Genomic DNA, 15,479 nt, shown 5'->3' on the forward strand with positions numbered 1-15,479 from the left:
CGGGCGGACGCGGGGCCTGTCTGGCGCGAGCGGGGCCGAAGGTGGCCCCGGGGGCGGGGCCGAGCTGCGCCTGAGCGGCAGAAAGCCGCGTGGCGGGCGCGGGGCGGATGTAAACACGCCGGGCGGCGAGCGCTCGGGCCCGGGCGAGTCGGGCCTGCGTGGGGGCCGGGGGCCGGGGGCCGGGCCGGAGGACCCACCGTTCGCCCTCCGGCCGTGCGCGCGCGCTGTCCCTGCTTGCACGTCCTCTCCGCCCCTGAGACGCAGGTTCCGGCCCTGCGTCCGCGCGGGGATGTGCCCAGGGTCACAGCGCCCGGTCGCCGGGCCTAGGAGCAGGGCCTCCAGCCGGCCGCTGGGTCTGGGGCCCCCTGCGGAACAGCTGTTACTCTTGGGCGCGCGTCTCGCCATCTTTCCGTGCGTGCATTCATTCATTCATTCGACTAACAGCCAAGCACCTTCCACGTGTCCCCTACGCCGCAGACTCCATGTGAGCATCAGAAGACCTGGAGCGCTGGGACTCCACGGGGCCCTCTCCAGCTTAAAGCCTTCGGAATGTTGGCCATCCGCCCGAGGATCAAATCCGCAGCCCCTGCCTTGGCCCCCAGGGCGGTGCATGACCGGCCCTCAGCCCCTCTCAGACCTCGCCTTCCACCCCTGCACCCCTCGCAGCTCAGGCCACCCTCCGTCCCTTCTCACCTCAGGACCTTGAAGCTCGCTGTCACCTGCTGTGGCCCCTTTGGGCTGCTCCTTCCTCCTGAGAGCTTCAAGGTCACCAGTGACCATTTAGCCTAGAGCCCTGCTTGCCCCAGGCGCTGCTGTCCACCTCATTGCCCTGCCATGGGTCCTTCATAGCACTTGCCACCGTGTGTCTCTTGCGTGGCTTTGTTTGGTGCCCCTCTCCCAACCTTGTCTGTCTCATGGTTGGCTGTGTCCCCCAGGTATCAGCCTAGTGCCTGCAGGAAGGGAGACATTTAAATCCTACTCGTTAAGGAATACCTGAAAAACATACATGGACCACAACTTGTAGAGCTGGCCGGCTAGTGAGAGAGACAGATATAGAATAATGTAACTTGAAAGTACCTTCTGTTCTCAACTTCTAGCCTGTAGCAGAGGGCTCCTAAACACGCCCAGGTCTTTCCTGCTCTAGTCTCAGTTTCGCTCCCCACCCCCCCACTCATGATGGTCTTCTTGAAGTGAGCGCCTGGGTCTTATTGAAGAGTGTAAGTTGTGTCACCTCCACAAAGCCCCTGCTACCAGACTGTTGCCCTTTCGGGGGGTCTGAGGTCAAGGCTGCTGAGGCGACTTGCTCAGGTTGGCTTAGGTAGGCTCGAGCTATACCCTTACGATCTGTGTACTTTACTGAATGTATGTTATACTTCAATAAACAATTTGAATTTTTTTAAAAAAAAATAATTAAAACCAAGTAAAGCAAGACTTTAATAATCCCTGCCTACTTGGGAGCGTCCAGCCTGGAAGGGAGGAAGTCAGCTGCAGTACAGAGTGATAAGGGCTGAGATGGGAAAGTTCTGGGGGATATGACTTCACGTGGAGTATGGGGGGCATCCAAACTCCTCTTGGATGCCAAGAAGGCTGCGTGGAGGAAGCGGCATCTAGGCGGGAAGGGTGAATGAGTTTGGCAGAGGCCATAGAAAAGATATATCCGAGGCAGCGGAAACAGCCTGCACAAAGGCTTGGGGGCTTCTGAAGTTACTGATGGCCACTTGTCTGGGGCAGCTCACCTTTGGTTGTTTGGGTTCATTTCATGCTGTGCCTGCAACAGCTTCAGAGTGTCCACACATGGGCTCAGCCTTGAGGGAGACTGGGTGGGACTAGAGGTGGTAAACCAGCTGCTGTGTGGCAAGGGCTGCACCTTTGGGAAAGTTCCTTAACCACTTCTTGGTGCCTCAATTTCCTCATCTGTAAAATGGAGTGATTCAAATTATCCCAGCCTCCGGGGTTCCTGTACTAATGCTCATAATGCATTTGCAACCATATTTAGCATGTAGTAATTACTGTGATTAACAATTATTATCCATAAAGACATTTGGGTGCAGGACCAATGATGGTGGGAGGGTTAGATCAGGAGCCAGGATATTAGGGTTAAGGAGACGTGAACACGTGGGGGTTGCCAGTGGGAAGTCCTTCCCTGATAGGATACCTTAACCTGGGACCCCCAGACAGCCTTCAGGGGCCCAGGAAACTTCCTGCGGACAGTGCCAGCCCATTGTGTGCATTTTCCTGGGCAGCTGGTGCCTAACTTTTACCAGCTCCTTAAAGGCACCTAACAGAAAGTTAAGGAGTGCTGGTGCCGGAGAGGGCTGATCAGGGAAGGCGTGGGCTATGGCTGGGAATAGAGCTGGCAGAAGGCTTGCTGTCAGGCAGAGCTGGACAACTGTGGCTGCCTGGCCGCGCCAAAGGAGGGGGTCTTGTGAGGCTAGACCGGAATACCAGAAGAAGAGGGGCCAAACTGGCCGTAGCAGTGTGAGCTGTGGGGTGAGGGCCAGGCAAGGTGAGCGGGATCCCCCGAGGGTGGGAAGGCCCCGGAGGCTTGGCTCCTGTGTGCAGAGGCCTGCCATGTCAGGAGTTGTCCGGGGTCCCAATTTATGCTCCCCAAGTCTTCATTACCATTCAGATCAAGCTTATGCTGCTGTGGACTCCAAGGTGGGGAGACTGGCTAACCAATGGGTGGTCCCTCCCTGGCCTAACTCCCCTAACACGAGAGTAAATCCAGTCAGTACTTCTTTAGACAGAGGCTGTGATCAGTTGAAACACTCCAGTGAAAATTAAACTTGACCTTTAAACTTAGTGTATGATAGAGCCATGAGCTGACATTTATGGATTCTATGCTAAGCCCAGGGTTGCCAGGAACAGACTAATCTGAAGATACTTCAAGGAGTGGGAGTGTGTGACCAGGTTGGGGGGCAGTTATGCAGCAATAGGCTACCCCCACGGCGTAGACTCAGACACAAGAGGGCGTTGATCTGTCTGACCACCATATCCCCAGCTTTCACTGAAATCTCCTCACTTTGGGTTTTTTGAAGATAGGCACAGCTGCAAGACATAGAGGGTGGGGTGGCTTGGAAAGAGAAGGCCTTGGTATGTTCCTTCTGGTCAGGAACTCACATTTTCCTTGAAGCACCACCCTCTGCACTTTGATGGAGTCCTGGCCAATCAGAGTACCACATTCCTGACCATGTGATTGGTTCAGATAGGCACATGAGCCAAGCTGGGCCAATGAAAATCCTCTGGTGTTGCTAAGCTGCCAGGAAGTGGGCCTGGGACCAGGAGGCCATCTTGCCACTCAGGGTGACCTTCCTTGGAAGGGGAGCAGAGCCAAAGGTGAGGGGAAGCAGGCTTCTGATTCGTTGAGTTCCTGGGTCCAATCAAGCTCAAGACCAGATTACTAGGAACTTTCTGGATGCTGGAGCCCATTATTTATTTTCATGTATTCATGTAGCCTGTTGGGGTTGGGTTTCTCACAACTTGGAGCCAAGAGAGCCGTGGGTGGCGTGGGTGAATGGAAGGGTGAGGAGGAACCGTCAGACTGCGTCCATTTGTGAGCTCGAGTCGCCCGGTGGCGCCCCAGACCCACGCGGGCCCTTCTCTATAAAGCCAGTCCGTCAGCACCGGCATGGTTCGGGGGTGCCAGGCTGGTCGCTGGCAAAGCTCCCCAGGAATCCTGACCTCCCCAGCAACATCCCTCACCCCTCACTTGTATGAGTCACATAGGCGGCGCTTATCAATCAGCCTGGCAGCCTCGGGGGCCCCTGTGTGCCGGCCCCCCACCAGATGCGAGTGGGCCTGGGGTGGGCTGGCTTGACCCTGCGCTCTAGGAGCTCCCAAGGATGCCTCACACCCTCTGGGGGCAAATGGACACTGAACAGGACTCGCTCCAAACATGACTGGACAGAGGTCACAAACAGGCCAGTGGCCTGCAGAATATTAGCAAAAAGTTGAATTCCTGTCTACGTGAGGATTTCTGACTCTGAGCGACAGGGCGATTTGGCAAAGCTGGGCTCGCATCTGTGCAGGACAACGGCACGTGGCTGGCCTGTTCGGGGGAGAGGGGGCCGCTTTACTCCGTTAGCACCAGCCTGGCCACTGTGGTTGTCTGACACTGACACCCTACCTGGAATTCAGAACTGACCAAGAGTCTGCAGCATGGTGTCTCGGGTGAGGGAGAGTCAGGATTCAATAGACAAGAAGGAGAGAATGAAGAGGGCACCGAGGAAGGGATAGACCGGGAGAAACCCAGGCCTGGGGGCCTGAGCATTTCCTGGAGCCCAGCACAGGGTCTGGGCAGCCAGGTTTGCTGAATAAATAGGTGGGCGGATGAACGGACGGGGGCAAAGGTGAGAGGTACAGAAAGCTTTTTCCAGATGGCGACAGGAAGCTGAGGAGGCAGGAGCATGGAGTGGGGGCACATTCCTTGGCCGAGGCCTACCTACGTGGGGCTGGTATCAGGGACACCGAGGGCTCAGCAAGGAGCCTCCAAGTGCAAGGCCGGGGCTTCCCCACCTCAAGCCTTCTCTTCTCTCCTTTCGCTACGAATCATATTTCCCACTTGGCTCTGTTTGAAGAGGAAAACCGACTGTCCCTCCCCCAAATGGAAAACCAGCATCACAGCCACCAAGAGAAAGGGAGGCATCAAAGTGTTTATGACTACAAGGTGACAAGAGGGGGCTGGCCGTGGCCCTCTGTTCAGAACGGGGTGACTGTATGATTCCACTTTGATGAGGTGCTTAGGGTAGTCAATGCATAGAGACAAAGTGGAAGGGTGGTCGCCAGTGCTGGGCCTGGGGGTGGGCAGGTAGGGCTTAGGGGACAGGGTTTCAGTTTTGCCAGGTGAAAGAGCTGAGTAGACGGATGGTGACGATGGTTGCACAACACTGTGAATGTACAAAATGTCCCTGAACTTGGTTAAGGTGGCAAATTGTATATTATGTGTAATTTTACCACAGTTTTTTGAAAAAGGAGGCGAGCAAACATTAGAGGGGTGTCAAAGCCATCTCAGCTGCAGAGACTTTCTCCTTGACAAAGCAGAGTATGTGACAGAGAATTGAAAGGAAATGACTCACTGCGTGACCTGCTAGTATTTAAATTAATATATGAAACTGGTCAGAGTAAGGAAAGGGATGAACAGAGGAATTGGCGCCTGGGCCGTTTTACTGGGCCCACCAGCTGCCTCAAGTGTCCGCTGGCTGGCCACAGGCATGAATTCTGTTTGGGGCATGAAGGCTAAACCAGGCAGCCTGTCCCCAGGATGCTCTGCCCTAATGGAGGAGAAAAGCAGCCCACCTGTGGGTCATCACAAAACCGCAAGAGAAATGCCTGCGGGGGAGGGTCCAGGGAGGGGAGGGCGTCACTAAACTGTCTTTGTCAGGGCCACCAATGCCCTCCGTCTCACCCACAACAAAGGGCATCTTTCAGGATTTGTTTCACGGCTCCTCTCAGGAGTGCTGGGCATGGCGGCCCATCCTGTCTTCCTGAGAACACCACTGGGCTCTCCCTCCTTCCGGGGACTCCTCCCCCTCCAGGTGAGCATGGAGCGGAGTGATTCTCCTAATGCTCCCTCCCCGGGGGTTCTTGCATCTCCAGCCCACACCTCCGCCCCGCCCACTTGCCAGCTCCCGGGCCTCCCAGTGTAAGATGCCTAAAGGTGAACTCAGGGCCCCCCCACCCCACCTGCTTCTCCACCTGGGTCCACTGCTCACTCATTGCTCAGGTCCCAAGCCTGCCATTCCTGCTTACTCTCCCCCTCTGCATTGCGGGCATCAGCAAGCCCCAGTGGCTTTCTGCCCCCCAAGTATTTCCAACCTGTCTACCTCTGCGCTTCTTTGCTGGATCCTGGAGGCGGGTCGCTGCCTGGACTGCTATACTGCCTCTTCACCACCGAAATGCCTTTGTCCCATGACAACTACAACCACCTCTTTTTTCTAAAAGAAATTTACTTCTGTAAATTCAATCAAACCTGCCCCTCTTTAAAACCATTTGACTGCGTCCCAGGATTACAGAGTAACCTGCTGTCACAGGGCACCCGACCCCTCTCCCACCTCTCCCTCTGCTCCAGCCTGGGGGCTCCGTCCCTTTCTCTGACAAGCCACGCTATCTAAATGATCTTGTCTCCATCTCAGGACTATTCTTCTCTTTCTTGCCTCTCACCAATTTTCTCTGTTTTGTTTTTGTATTTTTCATTATAAAACTTTCCAACATGCACACAAGTAGAAAGATGGTAGTACAATGAACCCTCCCGTAGTTAGCCTACAGATTTAACAATTAAGATTTTTGTCACATTCGCTTCATGGAGCCCATGGCTTCCCGCCCCCCTCCCCCACCACCATTGCTGAAGTATTTTAAGGCGAATTCCAAACATAATGTCATTTCACTTTTACATACTTGAGTACGCATCTCTAAAAAGTATGGACGTTTTCTTACCTACCCATGATGCCAGTAACACGCCTAACAAAACAGACAGTTCTTGGTATCATTTAATACTCAGTCTAAAATCAAATTTCCCAGTTGCCTTGAATATGCCTTTTAAATAGGATCGCCGTCTAAATGGGATCCGTGTGCCGATCTGGGTGCTGTGTCCTTTACTCCTTCTCTCTCAGGCAGACCCGACTTTCCCGCATTTGCTGCAGCAGGCAGGGTCCTGCAGTCATTCCCGATTCTGGAATTGTCTGTGTGCTTCTCCACGGAGTCGTTTCATCCGTTCTTGTCTCCTGTGCTCCCTGCAGACAGAAACCAGTTCTCAGAGGTGATGAGTTCATGTCCGGACGTGATGCTGTGTGCTTCGTGTGTCACTACCTCTCATGAGGCTAAGCTGGGCCAGCAGGCTCAGGCGGTGACAGCCCTGTCCTTCCATTGTAAGTTCCCTGTCCGTCCGTCCCTCACCTAATAGCTTCATCCATTGATAATTGTTTCCTGAATGAGAGTTTTGATTAGGGTTTGCAAATTGGTGATTTTTTTGTTTCCTTTATTTCTTCCCAATTAGAGGCATGTCAGGGGGGCAGTCGGTGTGTGGGACTGCCTGATGCAGGCAATGGCGGGGGGGGGGAGGGGGGAAGATGCTGTCCCAAAATAACTTAAAACTAATAATAAAATGGACTAAAAGTCCTCAGCTTTTCTCATTACCATGCCCTTGCCGTTCCAGTGTCAGTGATGGAACACGGCTCTCGCTGGGCAGAGTGCCCCCGCCCTTACCAGTGGGGCACACCACACCACTATTCCGAATTTATTCACTGGAATTTTCTGTAGAGAAATTTTCCATATCAATTAGAGCTATTTGGTTGCCCTGAAATACAACTCATATGGCGGAATAAATGCTTAGTTCTCCCCTTTTAATTAAGCCCCATATTTTTATTCTGCCTAGCGCTGGAGACATTTTGTAATTGCATGTTTGTTTACTTGTTGGGGGCCCTTCTCCCTTCAGAAGGAATCTGCACAGAGGCACGTGGGAGGCGCTCAGTGTTCAGACACTTGAGGGGAGATTCGGGAATGAAGGCCAGGAGGGCCCAGCAGGCCGGTCAGAGGTGGGGGTGGGCCGAGTGAGGAGAGCTCAGGACCAGACGCGGAGGCTGGCACAGGAGGCAACAGCTGTCGGTGTGTCTGGGGCTGATGGGCATGAGGTGGGCCGAAGCCCAGAGAAGCACCCTCTGTGCCGTGCTTCTCGGGGAGCTGGACTCCACCCTGGGGCTCATGGGGGCCCCAAGATCTGTGTGGATGGAGCCTGCTCCCCGGAAGCTCGCGCAGTCCCCCAGACTTGGCCTTGTTCTCAGCCAGCACCTCCCTCCCTCTCTAATTGGTGTTTTCCTCCCACTTCACAAGTGGGTTGGCTAGTACCACCGACGTCTGTTTTATATACACATAGATAGTTAGCAAACACAGAATGTGTGGAAAGCTATGTTCCATCCATCTTTATGTTAGTAACACACAAAAGCAAGAAAGCTCCAAGTTAGAGCATCTGCAGATGAGCCCGGTGCAAGCAGCCATATGGCGTAAACACGCGATGGAGAAAGGCAGAGACGCCCCGTCTGGCTTCATGGGATCCCGCAGCCAGCCGGCGAGGACCACAGCCTTCCCGCCCTGCCGAGGACGGCCGGCTTGCCGCCTCCATCCGGTCATGCGTCCTGGGGTCTTCACTGAACTGCCATGTGCCCAGGACAGCTCCCTCACCGGGGACACAGGGAACCAAAGCAGGGGGAAACCTGTCCTCGGGGTGGGAGAGGGGTCAGGACGTAAGTGAGTGGACTACTATAGGAAAAAGATAAGCTGGTTCTCAGCAGCTGTAAGAACTCTTGAGAAAGTCTCTGGGTGATGTGATAGGAGAAGCACAGGCTTATCACTTCAGATAAGCTGGCTCATGAAGGCCTTTCTCAGGAGACATTTGAGCCTTAAAGACCTGAAGCATGACAAAAATTCAGCACAAAAGTGTCCCAGGCACAGGGAACAGCATGTGCCCAGGCCCAGGGGGCCAAGCGGGTTAGTGAGTGTGCAGAACCCGGCAGGAAGGCTGGAGCGCAGTCAGGGAGGGTGGGCGTGAGGTCGGGTGGGACAGGGGCCGAGGCGCCTGCCTAGGGTCTTGCAGGCAGTGGCAGGAGTTCGAATTTTCCTTGAATGCTGTTAGAAGCCTTTGAATGGAAAGGTTTTAAGTAGGAGAGTGGCTGATGTGATTTACTTGCTCAGCTCCTGAGGGCGTGTGGAGGTGAGGACTGGGCATAGCCTGCAGGCAGAGAGGCCAATGGCCCAAGCCTGGCAACATGGTGGTTGGGCCAGAGTTGGGGCGAAGCGGAGTGGACACAGGGGTCAGATATGTTTGCAAACAGGTGAGGTCGGCTGACAATGCAGGCCCGCAGGCCTGGGGCCCGTGGGGGCTGATGAGAGCCCAGGCCGGGGCGGCTGACCAGAGCATGCTGTGGACACACACGTCCCCCGCTCCCCGAGGCCAGGTACCCCGTCTGGGTCACTCTTCATGGAAGGCTTCATTTTCTTTCCTGCCCCCTCACCTCCGTGGTTATGAGTGCAGTGACGTGTCATGTCACAGTGACATGCCATTCTTCTGCCAGGTGGAAGTCTGCGGAGAGGAAGTCGCCGCCAAAGTGCACGCAGTGACAGGGGCACCTCCAGAGGACCCTTCTCCAGAGACTGCAGGGTGCCTCCCCCGGGCCTGCACGGCTGTTCTGCTCTCCAGCTAGCGAGTGCAGGCGGGCCGTGTCACAGCGGCTAGGACAGCGGTGGTGCGCAGCTGGAAGCAGCAGGACACTCGTCTGCGCTCCCTGCTCCCATGCCTGCTCCTGGAATGGGGGCAATGGGCACGTGGCAGTTTGGGTTCTCCGGAAGCTGCTTGGAGTGTTGGGGGATGCCCTAGGGATGAACACCTGGGGACCAGGGGGCGTAAAAGCAGGAGTGGGCAGAGGGCTCTGGCGCTCTGGAGCTGAAGTGGCCCACAGAGCCGCTGTGCCCTGGGCCTAGTGGCAGGTCTTCGTGTCCCCGCCTCCCTCAGGCATGGCGGATGGCCACCAGCAGGCCAGCTCTGCGGCTGAGGCAGTCCCAAAGAGACTGACGCTGGAGGCCCAGTGCTGGCGATGGGACCTTCAGCAGGGGCGTCCTGGGTGGTTCTTCTGTGCCCATAACCCTTCGCTAACCCAGATGTGACCGATCTGTAAACCAGCATTGGGGTTGTGCTGAAGTCACAACATCCTTTTCAGGAAACAGGCATAGCCAGGGGTCCCAGGCCACCAGCAGGCAGGTCTGAGACTCGTGGGAGTCCCATTTACATGCCAACAGCTAAAGGGGCAAAAAAGGGTCCCTTCTCCTCCATTTCCACAGCCCTGTGGTGCTCTAACTCGGGGTCTTTAATATTCTGTGCGGGGTGCCCAGGGCCCGATGAGCAGGGAGCCCAGGCTGTCCTGCCCTCGTGGAGTGCACAGGCTCGTGGGGCAGGGAACAAGTCACGTGACCACACCCAGGCCCACGCTGCTAACACTGGTGGTCTGTGTCAGTGCCGCAGGAGGTGATCAGATGTACGTCTTATCTATCTGCTACCACCATCGTAGGGAGAGGGTGGCAGCTCAGGCCCGGGCGTGGCAGGGCCTGGCAGGAAGGGGCTGGCCTCGGTGCTGTTGGGAGCAAGGCTTACTTGGCAACGGGGAGTGAGGATCTGGGTGGGGCCAGAGACCCAGACTTTCGGGCCTGCAGAACTGCATTCTGCTGACACCCTTTAATGGGGTGGAAAATCGAGGGATTTACAAGGTCTTGAGGAGTAGCACAAAGGCAAAGTGACATTTTCTTCTTTGCCTTTTATATAGCAAATATATCAAAACATTGAAAGAATAGTACCATGAACACCTGTTAACAGGTGTTCACCGAGAATCACCAGTTGTTCATAGTTTGCTGTTTGCTTTCTCTCACCCTTTACACAACACACACACACACACACACACACACACACACGCTTTTTCCTGTACAAGTGCACATATCATGACACTTCACCCCTAAATACTTCCATATGTGTCCCCTAAGAATTAGGACATTCTCCTCAATAAACACAACAGCATTTTTGCATCTAAGCATATGAACAATTACCCCATAATACCAGTGACATCTAAGCCGTGTCAAATGCCCCCTAGTTGTCCCCAGATTTTTTCAACAGGAGCCAACCGAAGTCCCTGCTGTGTGTTGGTTGTCGGGTCTGCTCTTAGGTCTGTTTCAATCCAGAGCAGCCCCACCCCCACTTCTTCTCTGCCATGACTTTGGCTTTTGGACAAGTCCAGGCGAGTTGACTGGTAGGACATCGTCTGCTCTGGATTTGTCGGATAGTGGCAATTCTTTTTCTTTTTCTTTTAGTAAGAGCTTTATTGAGATATAATTCACATACTAGACAGTTCACCCACTTAAAGTGAACTATTCAACGGCTTTTAGTATATTCACAGATATGTGCATTCATCACCACAGTCCCTTTAAAGCATTTTCATCACCTCAGAAAGAAACCTGTTAACTCTTACCCACAAAGCCGCCCTTTCCAGCCCTAAGTAACCACTCATCTACTCTCCTGTCTCTGCAGACGCTCCACACCTGGATTATCATATGAATGGAATCACGCATATGCGGCCTTTTGTGACTGGTTTCCCTGACGGACAGTCCGGGTAGCATCCCTTTCTCTGGTTGAATAATATCCCGTTGTCTGGACACACATTTTGTTTATCACTTGTCCATCAGTGGACATTTGGGAGGTTTCCACAATTTGTTAATACGAATAGTGCTGCTACAAGCAAGCGTTTGGGAACAAGTTTTGGTGGGGACATGTTTTCATTTCTCTTGGGTATATACCTAGGAGTGGAATTGCTGGGTCCTCTGGGAAGTCGACATTTAATCATTTCCCCTGTCTCTCTCCCAACTCCCCACACCCATGACGTGTGAGTTCCGTGCGGGCATCTCTCAGTACCTGCCTGTCTCAGGCTGGCACAGTGCCCACACCAAAGGGGCCCCATAAACATTCATTAAGTGAAGGAACTCTAGGGCCTCCCCCTTTGACCCACCATTGGGAAGAATTTTCACGGTTCCCAAGTTCTGGTGGCTGGTACCAAACTGGGGGGAGCTCCAGAGGGCTGGTAATCCTCTCCCCGCAGGGACCCCTTTCTGCTCCAGAGCCCAGGCCTTTGGGAGGCAAAGGCTGTTCCAGAGCGAGAAGAAGTGACTCCTTGCAGGTTGGGCGTTTCAGGACCCAGCTCTCAGCAAAACCACTAGTAACGCCAGAGCTGAGGCGCCTGCAGCCGGCAGCGGACGGACCCCCGGGCCTGCCCTCCCGTGGCTGCCTCTCTCGGCTGCGCTCAGGCCTCCGCAGCCTCCCCATCCTGTCTGGAGAGCCGAGGCCTCACCTCATCTTTCTCCTCCCCTCTCCCTGCTCTGCCCTCTTTCCTGCTCCCCTTCTCCTGTCATCTCCCCCAGCAGTGCACAGCAGGTGGCACACAGTAGGTGCACAGCAGCTATCAGTTCACTGGTTCCATGTATAACGCTTTCCTCTTATTGGGAAACAGATGGAGATGCTCCCTCCTAACTCTTCCCATCATTTGAGTGAACAGATGACAGGGAGATGGTACATATTGAACGAACGAACGAACGAATGAATGAATGAATGAATGAATGAATGAGACAAATAAGCTGAGCTTCATAACGGTCGGGTTGGGTGGACTGCCCCGTCTCAGACTGCGATCAGAAAGGTTGAGAGCATAAACCAGCCTACTTTGCTTTTTCTTTCTTTTAAAAGAATTATTAATTTTGAATTACAGAAGCGTGCATGAATATATCCTCATGGTGAGGGAAGAATGCAGACAGTGCAGATAAGGCCACCGTCCCCGTCGTCTCCAGCTCCAGGCCCCCTGTCATTCCAGAGGTGGATGTGGCTGATGGTGTGGAGGGTTCTCTCTGCATAGTTGACATATTTGTGTGTGTGTGTCTCTGTGTTTCTGTGTCTGATCACAATATTTGGCATTGTTTTTGTAAACTTTCTTTTAAAGTTACTTTCTTTTTCAGGAATAACCACATTTCCTGGCACGCTTTCTACATGAGAGCGTCTCATGCTTTTCCCCTGCTGCTGTTGGAGCCCAAGGTGCCACCGCTTCTGTTAGCACACCCCTTCTGCTGTCAATTTATGATGTTCCTAAATATTTGTTCCCACAGAGAAAGCTTCAGTGAACATTCTTATGTCCACCCCCTCATGTCCCCATGTCATCGCCAGTTCATGAATTGGCATGACCATCACTTTCCTGATGGCGCCAGTGGAAGAGGTCCACCGTGCTGCCCCTGCCTACAGCCTGCCCACCCTCTGGGCCTCGGTGTCAGTGAGTCCTCGAAGAACAGGCCCTGGAGATCCAGGAGACCATACAGGACGAGAGTCAGTGTGACGTGTCAGAGTGGGGTCCTCAGCCTGGAAGTATTTCCCCAGTACCCACCACGCACCAGGCCCAACACAAGGCACCGAGGCATGTTGGCAGCTTCGTCCCTGCTCATGGGGCTCCCAGGCCACTGTGCATCTGTGTAGGTGCTGGGCTGCAGTCCCAAGGTAAGGACTGGCTAGGGTGGCTGCCGGCCCCTGGAACGATGGCCTGGAATGAGTGACCTCTGTGGCACCACAGAGACTGGGTGTGTGAGGGTCGGTGGACAACCATCTCGCCCATCCCACCCAGCACCTCTGCAGCCTGATACCGCACCTCTACCCGGCCCAGGGGTCGCCCAGCCCAAGCCCTGCACCCCTCCTGTCCTCTGCCCCTCCCTTCACCCGGCGCCATGGTTTGCAGCTCCTCGGGCAAGCTCGGCACAGGTGCCAACGCTTATTTCAGTCTCACAGCTTCCATTTCCACAGCTTGGCACCTGCAAAGCTCCCCATTAGAGTCACGCGGACGAGAGGGGCCGCTGCTGTGAGCCGCCGCCCGCGAGCCCACGTGCCCGTCTGCTGGTGCTCGCAGGAGCCACGAGGGAAATTTCCAGCACAAAGACCATGTGCCTGAGAGAGAGGGGAATCGCTCAGCAAACTTCGGAAGCGATCAAAATGTCCTTCCCATAAAGTCGCTGCTTAACAAATGTTAGCAGGTGCGTGTACAATAGCAAGCCAGTTGGGACGGGTTACCATAGAATCGCACTTCCGCTCATTCCAGACGATGAATTCAGAGCGTAATTTTCTGAAAATTGTCATTCTTGTCTGGTAAGAAAGGCTAATTTTTTCCTCATATGGAAAAACACAAAAGCAACCCACCCCTATCCTGGGCCACTGCTCCCTGGAACACAGGCTGCTGGAGCCCCTCCCCCCCTCGGGGACACCTTGGGGGCTGAGGCCAGCGGCAGGACAGGAGGTGTTTTCTTCCCAGTGACCAGGGAGCCAGCCCGCCATGGGCTGGTGAGAGGGCTTTGGGCAAAAAAAGCCCCCTTGATCATGGGTGCTGGGCATTCTCCGGAAGAAAGAGGAAAGTAGGGTGCGTGGTGTGTGTGTGTGTGTGTGTGTGTGTGTGTGTGTGTGTGTGTGAGACAAGGAGATGCACGTAGCCAGGAGAGGTGGGAGGTTGTTGGCAAAGCCTTGGAGGCCGTGCTCATTCATTCATTCATTCATTCATTCCCCATTGCTTATTGAGTGTCCAACGGGCATAGTGAAGCTAAGATCTTCTGTCCCAGTGGGGAGAAGGAAGCAACAAACAAGGGGAACGGCCATCCTCCATCCTCGCTGCAAAGGAGAGAAGTCACACTGACTGGAAGGGGCCCCAGGGAAGGCCCAGGGGAGGTGGCTTTGGTGCCGGAGCAACACGAAGAGGAGACAGCTGGGAGGGGCCCGCCGTGGGGTGAGCATTCCCGGTGTGCTGGTGTGAGGCCTGGAGGGAAAGCCTGCCCGACTCGTTCTAGATAAGAGGACCAGAGAGCCTGCCATCCAGGGAGGAGGAGGGCGGGCTGGGGCCACAGCACCGGGCTTGGTACGACCTGAGTCGCGAAAAGGCTCTGGATGGTTCTGAGCATGGGCGAGACATGACTGGTTTCTGTTCCAAGCTCCCTGGACCTCTGTTCCTTGACCCCTGCCTCCAGCGCACCTTCAGCGGTGTGTGGGTGGCTCTGTGCCAGTTCCATCTCCTCCTGATGGAACCCAGCAGGACAGTCGCTCCAGAGGTTTTAGCGCTGCTCTCTCTACTGCAATGGCAGGAGGCTTCAGGGTAGGAGAAAGCTGGAACTTATTCTGGTGTGAATCCATATTTGTCAAGATTCATTCAGATGAAAGTGACGGAAACCAGAGTCATGGGCTCAAAAACCTGAAATTACATCAACAAACTATTGGCTCTTGCTATTAGAAGGCTATGGCTTCAGGCATGGCTGGATCCAGGCGCTTAGCAGCTATTGACAGGAATCTCTCTTTGTCTCTGCTTTCCTCCGTGTTGGCTCCATTCTCAGGCAGACGGTCCCCAAGTGAGGGGAGGCCTTTGCTCAAATGACACTCCTCGTGGAAGTCCAGGAGGTAAACGACCAAGGGCTGCTTTGGCTGGAGGTGTGGGCGCCCCTCTGCTTGCTAGCCTGCCCCCCTCTGACTTGACAGGTAGCCCCTGACAGGGTTCCCCGGGAAACATGGAGACCACACCTGCAGCCCCTGCCTCGGCCAACGGTCCACCTGTCTATCGTGGCTCCCTCCACCGATGATGCTGCAGACACTCCCCAGCCTGGCCAGAGAAGCCCCTGGGCATGGCACACACGCCCTGCCCGGGAAGGTGGGCAGGAACATGACATGCTCCTGCTCCATCTGGGACCGATATCCAGCCAAGGCCGTCACACTCCCATAGCAGAGGGGGTTTAACATGCGGGGTTTCACTGCCTCCGCCTCCCCGTTACAGCCTCTGCCCAGAGCCCCCTGCTTCTTCCCCTAAGATGCCAAGAAGCCACTGTGCTCATCGAGAAAGCAGGTCCTGGTGACAGGTGGCCTGAGTTGTTAGCTGTGTGACCTTGGACGGGTTCCT

The 15,479-nt window shown here is 54.7% G+C and overlaps 2 long non-coding RNA genes across 3 annotated transcripts; both read left to right on the plus strand.

The window, feature by feature from the left end:
- The first annotated feature begins 3,272 nt into the window (after positions 1 to 3,272).
- LOC109383708 (uncharacterized) lies at positions 3,273 to 9,152 on the plus strand. Of its 2 annotated transcripts, XR_002124276.1 has the most exons (4): positions 3,273 to 3,336; positions 5,428 to 5,534; positions 6,735 to 6,863; positions 9,063 to 9,152. It is a non-coding gene; the product is annotated as an uncharacterized LOC109383708 (long non-coding RNA). The 2 variants fall into 2 exon arrangements; XR_002124275.1 differs by lacking the exon at positions 3,273 to 3,336 and having other exon boundaries at positions 5,131 to 5,534.
- An 822-nt stretch (positions 9,153 to 9,974) lies between these two features.
- LOC109383569 (uncharacterized) lies at positions 9,975 to 14,986 on the plus strand. Its single transcript, XR_002124221.1, has 3 exons — positions 9,975 to 13,584; positions 14,121 to 14,324; positions 14,923 to 14,986. It is a non-coding gene; the product is annotated as an uncharacterized LOC109383569 (long non-coding RNA).
- The last annotated feature ends 493 nt before the right edge of the window (positions 14,987 to 15,479 follow it).

The sequence above is a fragment of the Hipposideros armiger genome, unplaced genomic scaffold, assembly GCF_001890085.2.
Source record: "Hipposideros armiger isolate ML-2016 unplaced genomic scaffold, ASM189008v1 scaffold_4, whole genome shotgun sequence".
Taxonomy (NCBI): domain Eukaryota; kingdom Metazoa; phylum Chordata; class Mammalia; order Chiroptera; family Hipposideridae; genus Hipposideros; species Hipposideros armiger.